Below are 21,612 nucleotides of genomic sequence, written 5' to 3' on the forward strand. Positions count from 1 at the left end.
GTGATGTATTCACATAACACTTTGGGAGGTGCTGGTGGGAGAAAGGCACTCCTCACTCACGCTGTTGCCAAATTCTCCAAGAGGGAACTCCCCCCACACTGGTTTGGAGTAAACTGGCCCAGCAGTTCTTGTGGAGTTATGTGTGATTTTGCAGTATATCAGACATTATCAGCTGATGGGCTGACTTATCAGCATTATAGTGGCTGTACTTTGACAGGTATTCAAATTGAAAGATCAATTCACATTTTCTGAAAGGAAGGAACGTGCAGTAGATTAGTTTTCAAATGGTTTTTCATACAAGAAATGAAACGACTTACATCAGTGTTTTCTAAGGTTACATTTGTTTTTGCCATGGTTTTTTTCTCCCCTTCTAGATACAATTTGGATTTGCTAAGGACTCTGGGCATTACATTAGAATAAGGAAAACTTGGAGGACAATTTTAGGAAAATAGATATCCAAATCACTGTCATAATCCTTCTGGCTCTTTGAGAATGAAAAGTAGAGTGTTTCAGACAGGTGTTTATTGGAAAGATTATATATTGGCTTCACCTGGGAGAAGTAAACAATCTGTTAAAAAAGCCAAGGATGGAAAAAATAAGCTAAAGCTCTACTGTAAGTTTGATATATCAACTCTTTTTGTGGGGGAAGGTGATTTTACTTATTTATTAATGCTGCTAGGTAAATGTTGAAAAAACTCTAAATATTTATGACAGAATGACTTTTAAAAATAAACTCCCTTTAAACCTAGCTGTAAATGTTTACATGGGAGCCTGGAAAAGAGCTCTTAGCTTTTGAACGAATATATGAACAGTATGCAATGATTTAATAATCCTGTTAAAGGGAAGGCTTTACATGCAAAGGGCAAAGACAACTCCTAAGATTGTTAATGCATTGACAGCCTTAACAGAGATGTTTGTTACAGGTAACCCCTTGGGAAAGAGCTCATCAACATCACCTAAAACCAGAAACTAGATGCCAGTTGAATGCCCTGAATGAGAGATCACGCTGTTTGCGTTCTTGCAGCATCACTTCACCACCTACCTAGTTTGGTTATAGAAGAACTCCAGCAGGAACCCATCTTTCTTTCCCTAATGGAGGCTCAGATCCTGTTACTGAAGCTCTGAATCTATAGTCCTTCTGCATATGGAAAACTCCGATGCCCATAGCAATGGAAAAAATACATGAATGGGTATGTACTCATTTCCATTCATGATATGGAGACACATAATTTGGAAGAAGACTTCTAATGCTGTAGTCTTTCATTGTATTTGCTCATTTACTCTTCTTCCATTTCAATTTGATTTTGGCCAATGTGGGGACTTTCTTGAGTAAAACCTAAATACCTCCATCGGGATTCTGTTCTTCCGTATTTAAACAAAAAAAAAAAACAAACAAAAACAAACAAAAAAAAAAGTTAAAAGAAGCTGGGTTTTGAAGTTCAGAGACATACAGTTAATTTCTGGGCCAATATAATGGGGCTTTTGATGAAACAGTATTACTGAAACTTCAGCAGAAAGGGATGAAAGGAGAGTGCCAGTGTCCCTTTAAATGTCTCACACAGGTTGCATGAAAGCAGGATTATATCAGTCTCAGGATGCCAAGGTTTTATTTATAAAAATAAATTCTTCCAGAAAATATACCAAGCTGGTGTCATGTTGTGGAGTGCAAATGGCTCCATTAGCAGTTAGTGGCAGTTGTACATATGTCCATCCATCTGCCTTACGATTTTGTATCTAAGGAAAGGGCTGTGTGTTAGTTACTCATGTAAAAGCCTGCTTTTAACGTGTGTAAAGAAAAGGATTGCAGGCAGTGATGACTAAAAGCACTCATTGCTGTAGCCACACTTGTCCCTGGGCAGGATGAATCAGAATTAAGACCAGGCCATAAAATGGATTTAACAGAATAATGGACGTGTCATCTTTCAATTTTTTTTCTTCAGTCAACCCTACAATTTTCATATATAACTAGAGCACCTTACAAATTGGCAAAGGAGCTCTTTTCTTTGAGTGGGTTGGTTTGTTTGTCTTGCACAAGGCACTGAAGTATTCTCACTGGAGTGGGTAAAATGCTGCAAAAAGGCATTTGCATATTCTCACTGCAGTTCTGTTGCAGCTCCTTTTGCCTAAACCTGAGGCTGCTTTTTATTTGCCACAGGTAAAAATTTTGCTTTTGGCAGTGAGTCAAGTGTGAGATGATGCAGATTCAAATCTTAGTGGCACTTTGTGCCAAGTCTCTGCAAGAGCCTAGAATTTATAATACTAAACTACCATTACAACTGTAGGAATAGAAGTACTTGATAAGGAGGGGTTACTGTCATGGGAACACGTTGTTTATTCATTTCTTACTATTCCTCTGCGCAGAAAATTTCAGTCTTCCAGTAGGAGAGGAGAGATGCAGATATGTAAGACAGATGCAACTTCAATGTAACACATTGTGAGTAGCAAATGACTACTTTGAAAATGCCTCAAATTCTTCATTGTGTGAAAAATCTTCCTTATTGCCATCTGACAAGCATGCATGGAATTGGGCTTGAAAATATATTCTGATTTCCAATGTTAACTGAGAGAAAAGAGATAAATTTACAGCTAATGTTATTTTCTGTTCCTAATCCAAGCTTTCTATGCTGACTGGTGTTTGTTCCAGCCACAGACATGAGCCAGTTTGCTGCAAGTTGTGGTTTATTCCCACAAAGTTTTTGTATGTAAATCTCTGATTCAGCTTTGATTCTGCAGTTGTCTTCAAGAGAATATCTGAGCTGGAGCAAAAATTTTAGCTATTGGACAGTCATTATTAATCAAGATAAACTATGTTTTCTTCCAAAGATTTCCCCTCATGCCCTGTGCTTTTTGGAAACATAAAGCTTCTGGGGAAATACCTTGCATACTCTCTTTTAGCAATTTCTATTTATTCAATTCTAAACTGATTTTGCAGTGGTGGAGAAGACAAACAACTCTCTGGAAAGTGTTCTCACCAGTGGTTATCTTGACTGCATCCTTCCTGTCTGGCATGGCCTTTGTCTTCACTTCTCTAAGCAGAATGGAGTTTGCCTTCATCTCTTACGCCCAGCATTGCCAGATGGAAAACTTCTTTCGTTGTTTACAAAATCTACTTCTTGCCTGGCCATACCTCTCCGGCTGGCTGTTTGTAAGCTTCTCCAAAAAAGTGGAGTTTATCCTGCTTTAGGCAACAAAATGGATAAATCCTCCCTTTTTGCAGGAATACAGGTTACTAACCTGTACTCATGGCAGTTTCGTGCAGCTCTGTCCAACCAGGAAGATGGTTCCCTGCTGTTGATCATCTTTTGTGTGGTCTTCCCTTAGAAAAGATCAACAAAACAAAAGAATCTCAAAAGTTCACCCAAGATGATCTGATGCTTCCCCCTCTTATTCTTTCTTAATTGCTCATCCCTATCTGTTGTATCTCTCTTGTAAAAAAAGAGGAAGAAAATTTAATGTGATGGAATGGACATCGCTAAATACAGTGTTAAATTTAGTATTGGTACTAAATATAACAATGCCTTCCAGTGAAAGTCTGTAGATTTCTTGATTTTTTCCTGCCTCTGGCCACAATAAAATGTCTGCTACCTGTAGCACTGCAGAACTCCCCTCCATCAGATCAATTCAAAATCGATTCTATTAATCCAAGCCAAATACGATGTAACAGGCAAGCTGCAGATAAAATGTGGAATGAGCATACAGGATCACCAACTGTGGCACTTAAATGTCACAAGTATGTTCAACTCTCCACTTGCTCCATCCTCATGACAAAATATTTGGCTGGAATACTTTAAGAAAAGATGTTCTCCTCCCAACCCTAAACGTATTGTTTTTTCATTTCACTTACCAGCAGTGTGAACTAGTTGAAGCTCTTCTAATTGCAGCTGTGATGCTTCACATTGTCATTGATTTCTGTAAAGAAGGTGCTTTGGCTGGTCTGTGCTTCCCATGACTGACCACAGCATCTCCTGGCCATCAAGGAAAGCCTTGATGAAAAGGAGAGGGAGCTGGCCAGGGGCTGCATCTTTGTTAATTGACAGAGTTAAAGGGTACATGGTGGCCCCCAGACCACCTAAACTCTAAAATTTGTGCAGATTGGCCTTGCCCTGTCTGGATAGCTGTGAACCTGGAACCCCAAAGAATGTCTCCAGGTGAGCCCAGAGCAGTAGTGGGTTTCGATGAACTGAGAAGCAAGAACTAACCTTGTGGGCTTTTCTTCTTAAAAAGAATTTCCCAGTTCCCAGGGTGGTAGCTGGTTTTGGGTAGGTTTCTGCTCTTCTTGGCAATTTTCCAAGCAGCAGCTTTGAAGGCTCCTCTCCTACTTTTCAGAGGACCTTTTCTAAAAGTAGTGTACAGACCCAGAAAAAACCCCACAAAAACAGTCCAAAGCCAAGATGATTGTATTCTTCTCAGCACTAGTTAATAATAGTAATAAGAGTATTAGTAATAATAATAATAATAATAATAGTGGTAATTCAGCACTAGTTAATAACAGTGGTAATTTCAAGTGAATATATGTGCATACTCATCCATTTAAGTTGGAATCTATTTTGCTGGCAACACTTCTGGTAAGACTTCAGAACTTACATCTTTAGACAGAAAAAACAAATTAATTTATTTAAATATTCATAAGTACAATTGTAACAGCCTTTCTGCATTATTTGTCCCTAATGAGAACAAATTGTCATTGTCATCGTTTCCAGGCAACTACCAAGGAGTACTTAACCTTACATGGGGGTCTCACAAACCACACATTATGCCAGGTAAAGCATGTCTTTGAAAAGAAACTAGCTCAAGAGATCACATCGAAACATTTTATTTAATCTTATTTTTAATTAGTTCTTTTTTCTTATTTTCAGGGCAATTATTTTTCTGTCAAATACTTGCTTTCCTTTAACTAGGAAAATCAAATAAAACGTGATTTTCACATTCTATTTTTAATATTTAAAAAGCCAAGAAGTACTCTGGGCTACAGTGGTTACTGTGGGGTCATTTGGAAAGATTTTGACAGCTTGAGAGTGAGTGTTCTTGATGAAAATGGGAAGAGCCAGTAAGAGAAGTATGATGGGCAGTTTTAGAGGCTTCCACAGAGACTGGAGCCTCATTATGCATCATGCATACTGCAAATGCCCATCTCTTTTAACAGACTACAGCCTGAATAAATAAGAAATTGATGGAGAAATGAGGGTACAGTAATGAGTGGCACAATGTGCAACAGGGGACTCTCCACCCAAGTCCCAAACAGCATCTCATGAACTGAGGGAGGTGTCAAAAATTAATCCAGTCTGCCAGTGACCAAAATTGTTTTTCGCTTATTAAGTGAAAAAACATATATATGGCATTGAACTTTACTGTGCTTCGCATCTGGCAGCATCTTAAACCAATTTTTGTGCTTATATTAGAATTTGATCATCACCACATTTTCTATCCACACTTCTGAATGGTGCTTGATGACTAAATTGGCAAATAACTGGAATCTTTCTGTGGCAATTCACTAAAGTTTACATTTTCTCATCACAACACTGTTCACTTCAAAAGCTCTTATTACTTGGTGTAAAGAGCAGATTAAGCTATAAAATAGAATGCAATGAACAAACCCTATCTGCTTTTTGCAACCACAGTCTAAGGAGTCCAAGGTCCAGTATGCTTTCTTACCCAGTTCCCTCAGCCTCCAGGGAATGTAGAGGAAAAGTGGATAAAGGTTCATGAGAAGATAGTCTTATTGGTAGTCATGGATAAGTTATAATAAGTGATGTGCTTTTCTAGCAAGAGAAAAATTTCTAATGGAAACCAGTTTACCAACTCTAAAGACAAAGCAGTGCTGCTCTCTTGACCTGTGCAGAGATCTTATCTTTGCCAGTACACAGCTGAAATTCTTTTTTCTTCTAGCAAAAGAAAGCCATGTAAGGCCTGCATGGTATAGCCTAAATTGAGAAAGAGATTTGTCACTTTTTTGACAATAATTCACGTAGACTCCAAGACAAATGTACTTCTGAGCAGTGACTCCGTGAACAATAAGGCGAACACTCTTGGCTACCTACCAGCCCATCCATCTTTTTAAATCATGTCAGCAGGCTTCAAATTGTTCACTCAGCTTTATTGTTTCATAGAGAAGGAAATAATTTGTGGTGAAATACACTGGGCCATTGAACTTTGCAATTGTTTATTACTTGGTCTTGATTTCTTGCACATTGCTGCTTCATCATTTACCTATCATTTGTTTTGGATGACATGGTTTATCCTCTCTTCAAAACTGTCTGGATTGCATAGGTAAATTTGTAAACTGAACTGCTTAGGCCTTCTGCTTGTAATAGCATTCACCCACTGTTTGTAAAATCTGCAATAGTGCTGTGTGTGCGATATTGTTGTAGGCAAGGTGTGAGTTCTTTCTTCTATCAAGAAAAAACAGGTTTAGGCAGCCTGATGTGAAGCTCACTGGCTTTTGTTTGAACTGGAAGACTGATGAACAGGCTTCCTGGAAAGTGAGAAGCTACAGGCAGCATAGCAGATGGATACAAAGTGGCTGAAGTGGCAAGTAAAGTAGGCTTTGTGCCATAAGTGACATCTTCCGGTATAAGAACTACTCAGATAGGGGTCATTTCTGTGTCAGGAGGGAGAGAGAGGTGACTGCATCTGAGCTAAGTCTGCTGTAATTTCTGTTGTTATTGCTGTTATAAATGGGTGTCCTAATTAGAACTGAGGGAATTTATGGGCAGATATGAAAATGTGGTTACTATAGTTACCAGGTGCTCCAGCTCAGTCAGGAAATGTGGCTAATATAATGATAGCCCAAGGGTAAACACATGAGGTAAATGATGAACAAGCCCCCCTGCTTCAGGAGAAAATATTTTTCTTCACACTTTTTTTGGTGGTTTATTTGCCAAACTAACATCTACCACTACAATTCCTTTTCTGTCCTTCCCTTTCTTGTAATGGGCTGGTTTTGGTTAGACTATAAAGAGTTTTGGGCAGAAGAAGGTTCAGAATGAAGCAGCATTTAGAGGAAGGATAAAGATCTATTTACCTGTCTGTCAAAGCTCTCTGCTAACATCCCTGCCCAGTCCTCTGTACATAGGGTGGACAGCAAGAGGAGCTATGTGTATTTTCCCAAATTCAGAAAGAGAACTTTTCTTGTTCTTGGCTTTCTTTTTTTTTTTTTTTCCTTGAGCCTAATTTCAGCAGTGACCCTTGATCTTGTGACAGCCTGTGGACAGGGAAGGAGGAGAAAGGCAGGGAGACACCGCTAGGGAGAATCCCATGAGAAAAATGGCATCTCAGAGGGATCAAACCCCACAGGAGTGGCTGGAGCAGGCTCTTGCTTGGTGCTGCCTACAGTCGGGGCCTCCATAGGTTGTTCCATTTGTTACAAAGAAAAGGAGAATAGTGAAGTCAGACTAATTTCTGCTGCAGTTTCTCTGGAGTCAACAAGATGTCACTACTGATTGTTTTGACATAGATTTTTGGGTCCTGAGTAATTACCTGTCCTTTTAGAAAAAGAAAACACATGAGGAGACAGAAAATAAGAACAGCTCCAGCTAAGGGAGCTGATTCCCATCACCTTAAACAGTGCTGACCATGAGTGGTTCTCTGGTTTTGGAGGGGGCGTGCAAGAGGAGAAAAAAGCCTGAAGGATCTATATCCTGCTCAACCAGAGATAAACTGCAACTATGCTTATCAGTGTCCAGCATGTTGCCTGATGTTACTGGTTGATGGAGACTAAATAATTATTGCTCTGTGATTCCTTTGCTCTCTGTGACTGTAGTGCTGGACTCCAGTGACCTACACAAAAGCAGAGCCACAGCTGCAGCAATGAGAAGGTCAGTGTAAGGACTGTCATTGGCCATACAAGTTCCAGATTCTTTCTAGGGATTGCTGCAGGCTGATGAGCACACACTTTGAAGCTGGAGAACTCTGAACATTGCCTATCCAGTTTCATCTCAGATACCTTGCTGAAGTGCCTTAATCAGACACCATGACCTCATTCTTGAGCCTTAGAGAGAAACAGGAACTCCAGAGCAGCTGGTTTCCTGTATCCTGGCATTCTGCCTCTCCCTTAGCAAAAAATGTAAAAAGGCTCTGAGTGTGATTGCCTCAGACAGGGTCTTAGTCACAGTCGTTGTCATGATGAACTTGACCATCCTGAATTGTTTAAATTACTTTGGATGATGAATTTTGTCCATAAGCAAGAAGGTGATATACCAGCTCTGTCACTAGCCTTCCCACAGGAGGATTTAAATGTGCTGAGGTGCAGTGTCTGGGCTTCAACATTAGTGGTGGTTTATAAAATGAAGCAAAGTGCACATGAAAACACATCCAGTTAGGCAGTGTCTCCTCTCTACCCAGAGCTTTTTGGAGTGCTGTGCCAGTGCCAAATACAGTTGAATCAGGTTCTCAATGGAAGTAACCAGGCAGAAATTGCACATGGATCTATGTACGCACATGAGGTTCTGCTTTGCTGCAGGCTACAGGCATCACTGTGGCTGCACAGGGCTCATCTGCCACCACCTGCACTCCTGCGCAGAGGAGGATACTGAGCTCTTCCTCTTGGAAGGTGGTCCTTCACTGAGTGTCCTGGTGAATGAGTGGAAACCTCATGGCCTTCTGTTATAGTCTAGCTGCTCTTCCCTCTCATCTGCTGTTTGAAATGAGACACAGGTTGCCCACTGAAGCTTGTCCTTCCTGCATTAGGCTTACAGCCTCGTCCAAACAAAAGAAAAAAATACCTAGAAAAAAAGGCTTTCCAAATGGCTAGGAAAGGAGGGAGAGAGCAGTTTACATAAGCAGTAGTGATGAGAATGAGGTTGCTTATATTTTCCTTGGGATACAAAAGATACCACTGAAATTAAAAAGCCTTTAAAGATGTGTGCTGTTTTAGCATTACTTAGACTACTGCTCTGCCCTAGCAAAGCATATTTCCCTCTTTTTGACTTTAGAAGCTGAAGAAAGCTTCAGTGCCCTGGGAGTTTGTCAGCATGGCATTTCTGGGCTGCGCAGTCATAGCCTGGATGAGACACAAAGGAACAGACACCATTAATCCATGTGTTTCCCTGATCAGTGAAAGTCTTCCAAGCAGACCTTCAAGATTTGTCTTCTCTGGGCCTGTTTTTTGTTTGATCTCTCTGTGGTTTAGGAGAGTGAGAATCCATCCTACCCACTCTTCTGTCTCTTCTGGGTACCTCCTACACTCTCTATTAGTCAAGAGCTTCATAGCTTATATGTGCATTCAAATTTTTGGTCAGGTTTAAAAAAGTTGCATTTTCCCCCATACCCAGACTAAAGGAATTTTGAGTCTACTTGTTTACATTGGGTTTCAATTTTGCAAAGTGTTAACATTGACTCTTTTGAACTTTTTAGTATCTTGAATGTAAATGAATTCAACAGCAACATTGATAAGTTTTGCAGGATGGATAGTGACGGGACAAAATTTTTTAAAAATGCTCAAATAGAGAAACTGTGCTTGGCCACAGGAATTCTCAGTGATCCATGCCCTTGTGACAGCACCGGAGAAATCCCATCTTCCTCACCTCATTAAGACCAAGGGCAACTGCTGTGTGCTGAATCTCTGAAAAAATGTGAAACTCGATGCTTCAGACCTGCCTTTCTTTATGAAGGTGATTACATAGGCTTCCTCCCTCCATGAATTAATAGTGTTAGAGATACTCTACTCACAAAGCTGGTTTTCTTTTTGCTGCAAAGAATACAGCACACAGCCTTTGCCTAGTGATAAGCCTCTCCCTAATTGCCTAGGATGGTTCCACTGTTTGAATTTTGGATTGGGCAGGTGGCTTGAGCCAATTTTTTATGCTTTGATGTTTTAGCACGGCCCAGCTGCCAGGCTGGGTGAGCTGTGAAAACACTCTTCTATAGGGCTTGGCTATTTATCTTAGCCACATCTTTAATGCCAAAACTGTCCAGGAGCATCTAGCTCTCCTGTGGTCTATCAGCCTTGAAATAGTGCCATGGCTCAGACTGAAGAGCCAACAGAAGCACTTTTCTTCTGTACCGTTTCTATACATTTGCTCTTGCAGAATTTTTTTGGAAAGGCAGTTTAAATGTCAGCCTGAACAGCATTCTGTCTATTTTTCCCTTTGGACAACAAAACCCAAGAACCCTTCAGTTTTTCAGGACACAGAAAGTGTGCTTTTTCTCTGATAGCTGAATTGGTATTATAATACTGTGGGAAGAGCTTACTATTAGAAGTCAGTAAGACAGATTTGCAGCCTGACAAGTTTTCTGGATTGTCCTGGAGTGCAGGCTGACAAGCCTGATCACTGAGATTGGATAAATACATACCTCATTTTCACACCTCATGTTAGCACCAGGATAAACAAGACCAATTTTGAAAAGCAGTAGAGCTAGCTGGAAAGTGAACTCCCAGGTCTAAAAGTGTTGAAATCTCAACACCTATTGTCACTTGACTTCAGCCAGAGATAGGACACTGCAAAGTCCTCCCTCACATCTCCTAACATCTGCTTTTTCCCATGTTTTTTGGGCCACATGGATTCTTCAGCTGGAAGATGGAATTCCTATTGAGAGGTGTTTTCAGAATCTAGCTAGTTCGTGCTGCAGATGTACTAAAGATCAGTAATTAAGCTCCTTTGAGAAAGGCAGTCAGATGTCAAGAGAGTGAAAGCCCGTATTGGTCCCACCAGAATAACACCCTGATTGCAGTGAAGCGACATTGTACAGCAGCATCATGACAATAAGAAAACTTACATTTTTTGAGACCTAAGTGAAGCCAGCCAACAGGGTGGAACTATGCAGGAATACAAATTTTCAGTGATGTTACTTCTCATTGAATAATGACTTGCTTTCAGGAGAGATTATAAAAAAACCCAAGAGAAAACATCTTAATAGTATATATCACCTGTGACAATGCAATAACTATGAAGTAATGCATTTGCATGAACTATGAAATCAGGCATTCACCTATGGGTGCATCAGAGAATTTCTCCTGAAACATATCAAAATATTTCACTTTCTGTTTGATAAGATTAATGACTGCTTAGAGCTCTCTGTAAGCAATAGCCAGTGGTGGCTGCCTCTATATCAGGTTGTGCAGTTATTCCTTTGAACCACAAACCAGAAAACCTTCTCCTGTGTGTGCAAAACAGATTAAAATTCAGCAATATAGAGGCACCTAGAACATGATAGCAGACAAAACAGCAGCATCTCTGTAAAATATTAGCCACCTCACTTGGAAATGGAGAAACTGGGAAAGGACTGGTAACTACCATCTGTAGAGATTACTTTTTCAGGTACAGGTGTGTTTTGGGGTAGCTTCATGTATGTGATAAAAGGGTGGGACAGTATGGGACGGTGATCCTTAAAGAATGGGACAGCTTTTCAGTGTTTCAAGTTGGAGAAAGTAAGTGGTGGATGGCATGTGAAGAAGTGGGCACTGTCAGGGCTGCCATGAGCTGTGGGCAACATCTGCGCTCGTAGATTAAACAGTAGCAGAGAGCAGGTTTTGGTTCTCAGGCCAGCTGGCAGGACTTGACCTTGTCCACACTGTTAAACTCCTTCAGCTGAGCTGCATGCCCACATGGAAACTGCCTGTTGGACATAGTTCCTGGGTTGTGCTAATGGCAGAATTTGGGAAATGCTCTGTTGGCACAGGCAGCAGCAAGCTGCAGCTGATCAGCAGATGTAGCGTAGCTGACTGTCAGGCTCCTGAGCACAGAAGTGGTGTCTGGCATGGAGCATTTGACTTGTGCATCTCCAGCCCTTCTGTCTATCCCTGGATTCTTGTATTTACAGTCTGTTGTTTCAGAGGTTAGAATTTTCATACATGCAGAAATTTGGTGAGATGCAAGAAGCACTTAACGTCTGAAAGTGCCTTAAACTCTTCCCTGACTTTCTGAACCTGATTCAGACAAATCCTCATTAGCCCTATTAATGACATGAGATGCCACTGGAGCCCTGAATTTGGTTTGCAGTAGTGACAACTCCTGTTCTGTGAGTCAGACTTGTGTCACTAAGCTGTGACCCTCTGGAGCTGGCAGTCCCTCTGCCATTGGGAGAGGCTAAGTGCTTTAGGAAATATAACAGGTAGTATGGAATAGCATCATCAAGCAGATGGGTTTCTGGCTGCCCCAGTCAAACAGTTGTCTTTCAAGACATGTCCTAGATTTTAACCTAGTGAACAAGAACACAACAAATCAAGTGGAAAACGCACGGTTCACTGCTCTCAGTTTTGATAGCATCAGGAAGGTCAATCAAAGATTAATGGGTGTAACTGTTTTCTAAGCCTATCTATAATGCTTTTAGCTTGGTTTCCAAAGGAAATAGGGTGTATGTAGTAATCCTCTTCTGGTTTTTTTTTTTGCCTTCCCAGTCATTCTTAACCTGAACAAATCTGACAAGTATGTCAATTCTTACAAGTTTTGTCTATCCAAGTATAGGAGAGAGTCTGTCAGTGAAGAAAGATGGTACTTAAGCTCAGGGAAAGACGAGCAGGGATTGCACAAGAGCAGTTCTATAAACACCACAGCTGAGGGAAGAGCTGCTTCATCATGGAAGATCTCCATCAGAGGAGATCTGTAATAAAATAGGGCTCGAAAACTGTCTTTTGGTCACTCTCCATCACATCTTAGTCTTTTTTTCAGGGTAAACTTTGCAAATGGGACAAGGTCAATAAAAGCTGGTTGGGAAGGTGGGGCTGGTGTTTGCAACCCTGCCTTGGTAGATAAGAGCAGTAGTTGCTTGAAAAGGAGGGTGATATCATCTGGCTTTGCTACCTAGAAAGACCACTGCTGCACGAGCTGCAAAGAGATCCAGCTGCCTGGCCCTGCAAAATGCCATGTGCTCAGAAATCTGTGCACAGTGCAACTCGTTCATAGTAGTAGCAGACAAGAACAAATAGGTATGCTTTGCCTGGAGTGAGAGATGTTCATACAGAGTTTTTTGAACGTGCCCTGTCATTTCTGTGACTTTTTGTGTTTAATTTCGAATAACAGCCTAAATGCAAGGCTGGGGTTACAGAATTTTTCTAAATTTTTTCTACATTTTCTCTTCCTTTGTTTCTTTCTGCATATGTCTTAGCTGTTCCACTGCCTCCTAACCACCTTCTACTTCTTTTTCTGTGAATCCCGTTGCTGCTCACTTTGTATTTTTTCTCCCCTCCCTTCCTCCCCATTACTTTGTTATTCCAGATAAGACTCATTTATCTGTTTTTAGCCTTCTCACTCCATTTAACTCTTGCCTGAGACTGTTCCTTTCCTTCCCCCACCCTGCTCTGTATTTTGTCATCTTTGTCTCTGCTGATTCTGCCAGAATTCAAGCACCATGACTCAGGTGGACAGCAGATGTCCCTGGGCACTGAAGAGACCCTTCATTCAATGGCGACTAAAGACAAGCTTGAGCATCTATATTCTGGTTAAAACAGTGTTGCATCTTTCCCCATCATGGCCTGACTTTCCTGCAGCCCTGAGGGGGGTGGAGAATTGGGTGTCACTAGGATTAGTTGTCTCAAACTGGGAACAGCAGAGCTGAACTCTTTTGGAGCGCATTGCTACCCAGCGTCATCTGACAAAAACCATGTGTGTTTGCAGTAGGCTGAACCCAGGAATGCTAATGGTGCTCCCATCCACCAGAGGCAGTGGAAATGAGCACTTGCTCTCAGCTATTTCAGCTTGCTATTATTTTGGACCACTGCCTGTGAAAGAAGTTCAAGCCAAATTGAACACAAATCACCTAGAGCTGTGTGTGAAAGGCCTTGGATAAATTAGCAGTAGAGCCTCTAGCCTCACACAGCTTAAGTGAGCCATCATTGCATATCTGCCCCTAAATGCTCCTCCTACCTCCATGTTGCTGCACATTTGAGAGCACACAGCCTTGGCAAGGCTGGCTTGCCACCCTACACACAAACACTGCCTGTATGGATTGCCATCCTCTGTGGCACTTGGTAAGCAGGCAGAGAAACTGCTGAACACTAACAGGATTTGCAACAGTGGGGAATGATGTTTGTTCTGTCTCCAGCAGCACACAGGTAGTGATGGGGAGTCCCTTCTGCATCGTCCTCCATGTGAGCTTTCTCCTTCACACCCAAGGAAGGCTCATTCTGCTGGTTACTCATCAGCAGTTGCAGCAGGGCTCTGAAATTCCAGGCATCAGCCATAAGGACTCCATTTCAACCCACTTCTGGAGGGGGAGCTTGGAGGGGCACAGTAAAAAGTGATGCAGGAGCTTGCACGGGAAATGTTAGAGGACTACTTGGCTTCCATTCCAGACCCTGGAGCTGTGTGGCTTTGTGTGTCTGTCAGTAATCAGGAGTGGGAAAGAGACTCTTCTCTCTAATTGTCCCTCTAATTTTCTTTAATTGAGGAAATGGCTCTTTTTGTGGACATGTCTCTCCATTGGGCAGGTTAATGCTATGAAGGGCTGCTTTGGGCATCTTGTGCAGTGCTTGAATGAATGGGAGGAAAAGTGCCTCTGGCTGCATGGCATTTATTCATCGCCTCCTCCTTGAGAGGGAGGTTAGTGTATCACAGCATGATTAAGGGTGAGAGAATCTTACCCTAAATCAGGGAAAGATTGGGAAGAAATTAAAATTTACTTCCTCAGGCCACATATATATTTTTTTTTCTCACTGCTGTCTTTCCTCCATCACAGAGCTCTAGCATTGTTGGCACGTACAATCTAATGGGTACACCAGGGCTAGCAGCGTGATGGATTTCAGTGTCACAGAGAGAGTACTGAGTGAAGCACATAGGGAAAAAAAAAAGACAAAAGGAAAGATCCTTGGATTTCATTGCACAAATAAATGTCAGAATGAAACAGGTCTGACATGCCTTCAGCTCCCTGTAACCCAAAGTCAATCACACTGAAATGCTCATATAAGCAAGAAATACTGTATTGCTCTGGTGCAGGTGAAATATTGGGTCTAGAACAAACCTTTTTGACCACTTAAATGCTGCTTAAAACTTGAGAATAAACTTAGCAGCCCTTCAGTAGAAGCTGGAACTCTTCACCCAACATTTTAGCAAGGGTAATTAGTACTGCAGTTTGTCAAGCCTTGGTTGGAGGGGTGATGCTGAGCTGTGGGACCCCAACTAAAGCTTTCCTCTTCCCCTTTAAATGCTGTGCATTGAACACAAGAGGTGTGTGTCTTACACTGCGCCATCACCCATCTTCAGCCTAATTTTTTGTGCAACGCAGGTCCATATTTCCCTGGAGAGCCCAGGTGTGTTACAGCTAGGACCTCAGAGAAAAAGAGCAGAACATCTCTCAAAGGAAAGGCAAATGTGACTTGGCACCTCTGTGTGTTGCTGGCTGAAATGGAGGTAAGGGCATGGTTGTAGAATTTAGCAATGTGTTGCAAACTCAGGTCATAAACATGTCCACCTCCAGATGGGCTGTTTGCACTGCTGCTGTGTGACAGCAGCTCAGGTCAGCCCTTCTCAGTAAAGATTTAGCCTGCACTTACTTGACTCAGGATACCAGCTATTGCTGTTTAATGGCATCTACTGGGAATCCAGGAAGTAGAGAAAGGCTGGGTTTGCTTTGGTTCATCCTTTTTCCTCACCACTTTCCTCCACAGGCAGGCTCTCATATCATTTGGAGCAAAACACTGGCTCTTCAAGGTAAATGAAAAAAAGCAACATTTAGAAGTATGAAAAGTCTTTCTTTGCTGAATAAGTACCCTCTAAGACCCACCAAAAGTATTTTTGAGATTTTAATCACAAAAACAGAGAATATTTGAGTTGAAAGGGACCCACTAGGGTAATCAAATTCCACCTCCTAGCCCTGCACAGGACAACCCAGGAATCACACCATGTACCTGAGACCATTGTCCAAAGGCTTCTTGAACTCTGTCAGGCTTGGTGCTGTGAGCACTTCCCTGTGGACTGTTCCAGTGTTCAGCCACCCTCTGGGTGAAGAACCTTTTCCTAATATCAAACCTAAACCTCCCCAGACACAGCTTCAGGCCATTCCCTCGGGTCCTGTCACTGGCCATCACAGAGAAGAGATGCGTGTCTGCCCCTCCTCTTCCCCTCACAAGGAAGTTGTAACTACAGTGAGGTCTCCCCTCAATCTCCTCTTCTCCAGGCTGAACAAACCACTGACCTCAGCCAATCCTTGTCACCCTCAGACCTTTCATCATCTTTTTTCCCCTCCTTTGGATACTGTCTGATAGCTCAATATCTTTCTTGCACTGTAGCACCCAGAACTGCCCCCAGCACTGGAGGTGAGGCTGCCCCAGTGCAGAGCAGAGCAGGACAGTCCTCTCCCTTGCCCGGCTGGCGATGCTGTGCCTGGTGCCCCCCAGGACATATCAAGGTTGGAAGAGACCTTTAAGATCAAGTCCAACTGTGCCCCCAGCACTGCCACTGTAGCCCTTAAACCACTGAACCACATCACTCAGTGCCAGATCCAGACACCTCTTAAACACCTCCCTGCAAGGCCTCTCTGCCTTTTAGTTATAATATTGCTTGTTACAGCACAATCTCTTGTGCTTGTAGAGTCTTTCCACAAGCTGCAAAAAGCACAAAGCAGCAAAATATTCACTAAGTATCCTGGCAAAGGGTACACTTGTGATCAGGTCTAGATAGCAAAGATATTTTCTTCCTTCGTTTGTTCCTCCATTTCTGCAGGCACTACAAGGTGGCTTAGCACATCCACTGTTGTCTGGAAATAGTCTAATCTTTATTTGCCAAAATGATAGCTTAAAACCAGAAACCAGCCTAAGAGGCCTCATATCAGTTGAACAAATAATCCTGACTGTTTCCATGTCTCCTGCAAGGTTTTTCTTATTTAAAATAATAATAATAATAATAATAATAATAATAATAATAATAAAGCTGAAAGCAAGCACTGAATCTTTGTGTAACCCAGTGAGGGCACAGACAATAAAACTGCTTTGTATGCATCCCTCTCTTACTCTTATCTTTCTTCAAGGTATCAAAAAAAAAGAGGAAAGCAATAAAACCAAATACTTTATAGACCATATAATGTAACACAACATCATGGTGCTGTTTCTCTCACTGAAGCCAGGCTGCAATGTAAGGTGAGGGCTGGGTCCTGTACATAGCTTTTGAGCAGCTACTTGAGAATTTGGTTTAGTTAATGTGGTACAGATGTCTGGAGTTATGTGCATGGTAATGCCCTTGGGAGTTGTTTCATATAGAATACTACAGTATAAAATCAGGTCATTAACCATTTGGGATGGAAATCCCAGCTCTTAAGTGTCATTAGTACAAAACCTTAATGTAGAACAAAACGGTATGAATAACATGGTTTGGTTTGCTTGTTTTTTCCTTTTGGTTTACAGGACAAAAACAGGAAACAAGGTAATCAAAACCTCTGGTGGTTGTAATTGGAAGAAAAGACAACCCCAGGGTGTTGAAAGAACTTTATTTGACCTAAATAACTGATTTTTTTTAGTTTTAAACATATAATTTATCTCAAAATTGAAAATCCTTGACTCCTCAAATATGCCTTAAAAAAATGGGCACTTGCAGAACTCACTCTTATCTTCTTACCCCTGGCTCTAGTTTCAGTCAACATCACCATGAATTTGCCATGTTGACTGTATGGGACACCTGAGAGGGCCTGGCATTTTTAGGAAAAGTATGGCATATCACAGAAGGCATCCTTTCAAAACAGCTTGTGATCACCTAGTTATACTTTTGAAGTAATTATCCTCTCAGTTTCTTTGACTGTACACTTATTCTTCTTCTTGTTTCCTTTGGAAGATAAATATCTATTAATAACATGTACACACTATATGGGGACAGAGCAATGGCTTCCTGTGAGGTCTTGAAATCCTTCATAAAGTGCCCTCAAGCTGTCTGCTGTGTTATTCTTTGCTATCTGTGACATCATTACTGCTTAATTCCTGGATGCCTTAAACGTGGCACTCTGGGACATGAGAGGTGAGAGGATATTTCATGCTATTCTGGAAGCTGTTTTGGTGTAAAAAGAAATGGGCCAGATTTACCCATTTCCACTATTTCATGATCCTGTATATAGGAAAAGAGGTTGTTGACAGCACAGCTCAAGAGAAAAATATGTTCCTCAGGAGTGCATCCCTTCAACATTGGGCAAGAGTAGTATTGAGGACATTTCCATGGGCTTGTTAACAAATTACCTTCAGGGGAGAAACATGTTATGCCTGTGCTTCTGTTTCTTATCAGTGGAGAAAGTTTAAGGCTTGTTTTCATTTTCTTTTTTTTTAATCTAAATTTGGACAGAAAATACTCTGGCACAAACATCAAGCTGGAAGGAATTTTTAGGGTGGTCCTTATGTTTCTTCTATTTCCTGCAAAATTTTTAGCAGAGATGACAGCTGCTTCTGTGGCAAAAAGCACAAAGTTAGGACACGACAATGCTTAATTTGCAGTTGATCTTAATTGACTCCTTCATTTCTGATAATGAAAGTCAGTGAGTTTTCCCACATCTTTTGTTTCATTTGGTGATTCTCAGTGCTCTGGGATGAAGGTTTCCAACCAGTTATCCTCTAGAAATAGAGAGGTTCAATTTGTCACCCAGATGCGGCTCTAGCAGTACCTTCTTTGCATTTTCTTGGTGACAAGTTAGCATCTTTACCTGTGGAAAAAACCTGAAAATTTTCCAGAATGGTGGTGCAGAAAGGAATCAAGCTTGCAGTTATTACTTAAGGGCAAATGTAAGTACAGAAACCTCTGTTTCACTGATGGCAAATGAAAGGTAAGTATTGTGAGTGATGGGTTTGTTTGAAGGACTGAAATGAAGCTTCGCTCTGACTCTCCAACGTGCCTTAATTTCCAGGCAGGGAAAACCTTGGCCCACCCTGAGAGGTGCACCAAGAGCAACTTAGGAGACTGCAAGGAAAGCCAGCCTCAAAAGTGTGGTTTTGTCACTCCTAGGTCCATTCCACAAAGAGGAACGGTAATCAGAAGGTGCTGCTGGTGCTTGAGGGGATGGATTTTTTGTGAGCATCTTATTACTGCCTTTGTTGGGTCCAGGGCTGATCTGTAGCTGTTATAGCCTTACAAAATTCTTCCAGCGTTGCCTGACCAGTCTGAGTGGCTTTTAAAGGAGATGTGGTAGAGCAATAGTGTCTTTGTTTGGCATGTGTCTGTGGAACAGCTTGCATCCACAACCAAATCATTTCATTTACTTGCTTTCAGTCCATGTTCTCATCTCTTTAAAATGGGCACTATAATGCTGTCTCATTATGCACAGACTTTATGGGAGAGGTTCAGTAATCATTATGAAAAGGTCAGATGCTTCTGTGAAGGGCACCTATAAATGAGTCTATAAATAAATAGTCTGGAAGCCTTTAGGAGAGGCTAACAACTTATTTATCTTTTATCCTGCTGGTTGCAGGGGATGTATAAATGCAAGAGCATACTGCTAATTAGTTTAATGCTGGAATTTTGGTTAGGGGGCACTGAGACACTGCTGGGTGTAGCAGTTGGCTTGATATGACACCTGACCAGCACTTGGCTCATACCAATGCACAGTGTGGCTCCACAAGATCTGTGCTGAGCCTCGCTGGGGACTGTGTTTCTTAATCGGGAAAGGATTGTGTTTATTGTGATAAACACTGCTAAATATATCATCAGCAACTCTGTGGCACCGCTTTTTTCCACTTGGCTTAGAGGAGAAAAGCAACTCTTAGTAATGCTTTTTATTGACTAGTCGGAGTGCTGCTGGTTGTTTGGTTAGCATTCAGAAGTGTCAGCTCTGGACTTGAAGCTGGTTTCATTGCGCACTCCGGTGGTGTTTAAGGCAGGTAGTAAAAAACACCTCATTTCCTTTTGAGGTCATTATATTTTTATGGAAGAGGACCCTCCTGATCTGCCTGTATACCAATGGGATGGATACTTTTGTTTGCCACCTGCCTGTGCAACATGTTTTGGCTGCAAGAGAAAGATCTGGGGTAGAGCACAAAAAAATTCTGTGGGGTGCCAAGAGATGGGGGAAGACCTGGGGTGACCGAGAGGATGCCTCTTTGAAAGGCTTCTCCCTTGGGAAGCTTGTTTAATTGCTTCAGTATTGCCTAGCTTCTTGTCACATGAGGTTCAGCACTTCCAGTTGCAGAGAGGCCAACAGTCTCAGTGTGGAGGTTCTCAGAGCCTCTGGCACGAGGCACAATCCTTAACATGCAGCTCCTTAGGAGATCCATCCAACTCCTTGATCTTTGGCTGCAGACTGAAGCACAGAAAAACCACTTGAACTTGACTGTAGGATATAGAGTGTCCCTTTCCTTTTCTCTCTGACTAAGGTGACTGGACTTATAAAGAGTATTCAGTCCCAAAGCATTCTGGTTCTTCTGAATCCAGTCTGCTCCAGGTTTCAAATCTGCTTAGTCCTCTGACTGTTCCCTGTGTCGCATAGTTTAATGCCAGGTAAAGGGAGAAAAAGTCAGTTATTCATTGTCCTACCCTCATCTGTCTTCTGAAAGAATTGAGCCAGGCTGCATGTTTATTTCAAATCTGGTTTAAATATCCAAGTTAAAAGACTGGCCTTTTTCTTTGACAGCCTGATCCCACCTGGGTTTGCTTTTATCAGCAATCTGAATGGAATAGGACTCAAACACACTCAGTGGCTTCATGACAGACTGTCTCATTTCTACCTGCTGGGCTTGCACAGGATGGTACTGGGTGTTGCACTCTTTGCAGATGGGATTTTAATGATTGCAACCTTTCTTCTGTTGCAGCCCTTCCTTTCAGAGAGGTGGGAAGCACATGCATGTGTCGAAGAAGAGAAAGAACAGAGACTACTTGAAAAGGAAAATGCCCTGATGCATTAAGAAAAGAAAAAGCAGACTTTGTTCCTCAGTGCAAGATGACCCATCTCAGGAAGGCAGATTAGGTAAGTAGCTCAATCATCAGACCACTGTCTCGTTTGAGTATCTCAGCATACAAAATGTTCTCCTACTTTGGCATTTGTGCTAGTTTGATTGGGCTGGAGAGAACTGCAGGGCAGCCCCTTTCTCTGATGGCACATTGAGACACTTCAGCCCAAGAAACAGGAGAATGCCCACTACAAAAACATAGAGGAGCTACTGCAAAAGATGCAGCTGAAGAGCCCCTGCATTCAGGAGGGTTCCCAGCTGGTGCTAGAGGAAAGAATTAAGCAGTATGTTAGCACATTACGGATTAGTCTGGCATCTGTCTGGCCCTCCTGAGCACCCAGGACAAGCTTACGGTTGGGGTTCAATTTCCACTTAGGGGCAGTGCCTGAATTGAGCCACCCATATGTATTAATTGAGCCACGTGGGAGTTGTTCCATTGGCACATCCAGCAGAGCAGTATTATTCAGTGTCAGATACAGCAATATCTGCTGGACTCCTCCCTTTGCTAGAAAAACATAGGGCTGAAAAGAGCCTAAGCTTGGGCCCTAGCAAGCTCTGCAGTGTCCACTGTGTGTTGCCTTTCAGTGAGATAAAGGACTACATCTTCCGAATCATTTGGTCGTTTGACCTCTTTCTTTTTCCTTGAACGTCTTCCCTCCTCCACCAATCCCCCTTCCCCCCACACAAATCCTTTTCTCACAAGAGACTTCTCCATTTTACTTGATGCCAGCCTTATGTGAATTGTTGAGCCATGTATGAGGTGGGACAAGCTGAAGAGGAGCACAGATGGAGACTTTCCAGATACATACATCACCAGGATCCTCAGAACC

General features: G+C 42.0%; 1 long non-coding RNA gene across 1 annotated transcript in view; it reads left to right on the forward strand.

Moving 5' to 3' along the window:
- LOC104697215 overlaps positions 1–21,612 on the forward strand; it is a 477,817-nt gene that overhangs the window by 145,399 nt on the left and 310,806 nt on the right. The window contains exon 14 of the long non-coding RNA XR_005601811.1: positions 20,645–20,799. This is a non-coding gene — a long non-coding RNA (uncharacterized LOC104697215). The remainder of the gene's footprint in view (positions 1–20,644; positions 20,800–21,612) is intronic.

Source organism: Corvus cornix, chromosome 4 (genome assembly GCF_000738735.6).
Source record: "Corvus cornix cornix isolate S_Up_H32 chromosome 4, ASM73873v5, whole genome shotgun sequence".
In the NCBI taxonomy this organism is placed as follows: Eukaryota; Metazoa; Chordata; class Aves; order Passeriformes; family Corvidae; genus Corvus; species Corvus cornix.